This window comes from Carlito syrichta, unplaced genomic scaffold, assembly GCF_000164805.1.
Source record: "Carlito syrichta isolate Samal-C Ts95f unplaced genomic scaffold, Tarsius_syrichta-2.0.1 Scaffold316837, whole genome shotgun sequence".
Classification (NCBI taxonomy): domain Eukaryota; kingdom Metazoa; phylum Chordata; class Mammalia; order Primates; family Tarsiidae; genus Carlito; species Carlito syrichta.
The window spans coordinates 2,992-7,192 of record NW_007260933.1 but is presented as its reverse complement, the minus strand read 5'-3'; the positions used below and the strand labels follow the sequence as shown (position 1 = coordinate 7,192).

The window sequence follows — 4,201 nt, the reverse complement described above, 5'->3', positions numbered from 1 at the left end:
AACTTGCCTCCCCCACCTGTCCTGAGACCCCTTAACAACGCATCAGCTTCTCCTGGCCTGGGGGCCCAGTCGCTACCTGGGCATCTGCCCTGTCCCCATGCCATGGGGCAGGCTATGGGCGGACTTCCTCCCGGCCCAGAGAAGGGCCCGACTGTGGCCCCCTCGCCCCACCCTCTGTCCCCTGCTTTCTCCTCCTTTGCCCCAGGGCCCCCGATGAGGTATCCCTATTCATTAACTAGCAGTAGCTCTACGGCTGCCTCCTCTTTCAGCAGCAGCAGCGCCGCCGCCGCCGCCGCCGCCCAGTGCCCAGCTTCCCAGGCGCTGCCCAGTTGTCCTCACTCTTTCCCTCCCCCGGAAAACCTCTCCGTCTCCAATCAGCCCCCCAAGTACACCCAGCCTTCTCTCCCCGTCCCAGGCAGTGTGGAGGCAGGGTCCCCCTCCGCCTCCTCCGTATGACCGCCTCTTAGTCAACAGCAATGCCAACCCTGAACCCTCCCTGCCTCCTGCCGGGGGCCAGGCCAGTGCCCACCCGCCAGCCCTAACACACGAGGAGCAGCAGCAGCAACAGCAGCGGCATCACAGGACCTCTGAGGTCCCGCCCGGAAAGTTTCCCCACCCTTTGAAAAGCAGTGGCTCCCACCATGCGCACCCCTATGTCATGTCGCCCTCCTTGGGGTCTCTGAAGCCCTACCTGCCCGGGCCAGCACACCTGCCCCCGCCCTACGGCCAGGTGTCCTGCAGCCAGGCCAGCCCCGGCGGCCCTCCCGCCTCTTCCTCTTCCCACTCGTCGTCTTCCTCCTACCTCTGCTCGCACCCCTCCCCCTCCCAGGGCCCCCAAGGGCGCTCTACCCCTTCCCGCCAGTGCCCATGGTCACCACCTCCTCGGCCACCTTCTCCACGGTCATCGCCACCGTGGCCTCACCTGCAAACTACAAGAGGCCTTGCCGCCCGGGCCTCCGCCGTACACGCAGCGAGCCCTGTCCCCGGTGACCTACAAGTCGGCCACCCCGCCCGGGTACAAGTCGGGCTCTCCCCCCGCCTTTCGGACGGGGACCCCAGCTGGTCCGGCCCTGAGCGCCGCGCAGATCAAGCAGGAGCCGGCCGAGGAGTACGAGGCGCCTGAGAGCCCGGCGCCCCCAGCGCGCAGCCCTTCGCCCAAGGTAATGGACGTGCCCAGCCACGCCAGCCAGTCGGTCAGGTTCAACAAGCACCTGTACCGCGGCTTCGACTTGTGCGCGTGCAGCGACCTGTACTTCGCGCCGCTGAAGGGCTCCAAGCTGGCCAAGAAGCCCGCCTACCTGCCGGAGAAGTTGAGGTGCGAGGCCGAGCAGCACGCGCGCGAGGAGAAGGAGCGCGAGCGCGTGTGGGAGCGCGAGAAGGAGCGCGAGCTGGAGCGCAGCGTGAAGCCGGCTCAGGAGGGCCGCGCTCCCATGGAGTTCCGGCCCTGGGCCCCGTGCCCCACCACCCTCCGTTCGTGCTGGGCAGTGCGGTGGTTACGGTGCCCCCTACCTGGGACCTGATGCCCCAGCCTTGGTACTCGTACCCTCAGCGAGTATGCCTGGCCTCACGCCATGTCTCCCGGTAACCGCAACCACCCCTTCTACGTGCCGCTGGGCGCGGTGGACCCGGGACTCCTAGGCTACAACGTCCCGGCCCTGTACAGCAGCGACCCAGCTAACAAAGAGAGGGAGCGGGAAACCTGGGAATGAGACCTCCGCGACCGCCTCAAACCAGGCTTCAAGGTGAAGCCCAGCGAGCTGGAGCCTCTGCACGGGGTCCGCGGGGCAGACCTGTATCCCTTAACGCAACTCGGGGGCCTGGCCCTGCAGCCTGGCCGGCCCGGCCTGCACCCTTTCCCCTTCCACTCGAGCCTGGGGCCCTGGAGCGAGAGCGGCTGGTGCTGGCGGCCGCCCAGCCCTGCGTCCCGACGTGTCCTACGCGGAGCGGCTGGCGGCCGAGCGGCAGCAAGCGGAAAGGGTGACACCCCTGGGCAACCACCCGCTGGCGTGACTGCAGATGCTCAACGTGACCCACCTGCCCCTCCACCACCACCAGCACTGGCACATCCATTTGCACCTGCACCAGCAGGACGCCATCCATGCAGCCTCTGCCTTGGTGCACCCTCTAATTGAACCCCTGACCTCAGGATCTCACCTTACCCGGATCCCCTACCCAGCTGGGACCCTCCCTAACCCCCTTCTTCCTCACGCTCTGCAAGAGAATGAAGTTTTTCATCACCAGCTCTTTGCTGCCCTTACCGGGACCTGCCGGCATCTCTCTCCACCCCGTTGTCCGCGGCGCACCCGCTGCAGGCCTTGCACGCGCAGTCGGCGGAGCTGCAGACCCTGGCGCCGGAGCAGCAGCAGCAGCTGCACGCCCACCACCGGCTGCACAGCGTGTCGCTGCTCGCCCACGAGGACTATTACAGTCACCTGTAGAAGGAGAGCGACAAGCCGCTGTAGAGCCCGCAATCGAGAGCACACCCATGGTTTCGGAGCCTGAACCTTGAAGCTCTGGCCTGCCCCAGCTCAGGGGTTGGCGCCGCCAAGCCGCGGGGCCTCCGCGGGGCGTACTCGCTGAGGGTACGAGTACCAAGGCCGGGGTGTCAGGTCCCAGGTAGGGGGGCACCGTAACCACCACACGGCCCAGCACGAACGGAGGGTGGTGGGGCACGGGGCCCAGGGACGGAACTCCATGGGAGCGCGGCCCTCCTCCGCCAAGCGCCCGGGGCGGAGGAAGCGGGGAAAGGACTGACGGACCTAAGCCCGGGCCGAGGGGTGTGTGGAGGCGGGGGTAAGAGCGGAGACAGCACGCACGCTCATGGTGTCTCGGACCAGGTCCCTCTTCCTCGCCTCCCCCGCTTTCCTCCTCCCCCGTGCCCACCCTCGGTGGCCGCTCCCCTCCCCGTTGGTAAGATTATTTCATCTGTTAGATGTGGCTATTTTGCGTAGCATCGTGTGCCGTACCTACCGTTCCCCGCCCCCGCGCGCCCCCTCTGCGATGTATGCCCCGTCCCTCCCCACGTTAATAAATTATATGTATAAATATCTACATGACGCTCTTTAAAGAACATCCCCACTGAAACCAACCAAAAAAAGAAAGAAAAGAAAGAAAGAAATGCATGATAGTAAATATATACTTTTTCTTTTCTGAAGATTATACTGTTGAACATGCCTCCCTTCTACTCTGAAATTTTACACGGGTTGTCAATTCAGCAGCAGCAACTTTTCCACCAAGGTTGGTAATATTTAAGTCAATTTGAGCATTCAAATGATCTTGGTATCAGTATTTCTCAAATGTATGTTTGTTTGTTTTTTGTCTGTGACTTGTGAATCTCATAGACCAATAAAGTTCTATCAATGTTTGTATTTCTAACCCTGAATTGTACCTCATATCTTTATAATAAAAATTTTAATTTTTTTATTTTAGAATTGTGAAGTCCAAGTGTGGATTTACTACATAGGTAAATTCCACACAGGCGGAGTTTGGGCTTCTAGCTGGTCCTCTCTCCTCCTGGCAGTGGACCAGATGCCCAGGGTGTTGCTATGTGCTTTCCTCCCTACTTTCTCTGTACCTCCCCTATCAGTGTCCAGCGTATGACAAACTCACCTTTGTGCTAGTGTGACCAATATTCAGGGCCCGCTTATGAGTGAGAATATGGAGTACTCACTTCTTTGTTTCTGCAGTAGTTCACCTCGCAAGATGGTCTGTAACTGCATCCAAGTTGCTGTGAAGGCATGACTTTGTTCTTTATAGCTGTATAATATTTCATCATGTATATATGTGCCATACTTATTTTATCCAGTCCATTGTTGATGAGCATCTGTATTGGTTCCATGGTTTTTGCAAAAATGAACAGTGCTGTAATAAGCAGGCATGTGCAGGTGTTTTTTGTAGAGCAAATTATGTCCCCCTGGTTCTATCCCCAGGAGGTAGATTGCTGAATCCTAAGGAAGTTCAATTTTTAGTTCTTTGAGAAATTGCCACACTGCTTTCCATAGAAGTTGAGCTACTTTTTATTTGATTTCGATTTGATTTTCTCTCTCCCTCAATATTCAACTCTTAACAAATATATACTTGCAAAGCATTTAGAATATGCTGTCATAAACTAGGCATTTAATTAATAACAGACATAATTAGTATAATAAAGTGAATTGCAGCTAAGTAATAAGGGGATTGGAAATAATTCAAAGATATATTA

General features: G+C 58.4%; 1 pseudogene; it reads left to right on the top strand.

Annotated features, from left to right (window-relative positions):
• The window catches only part of LOC103277270, a 3,399-nt pseudogene extending 937 nt beyond the window's left edge, over positions 1-2,462 (top strand).
• Positions 2,463-4,201: the final 1,739 nt, after the last annotated feature.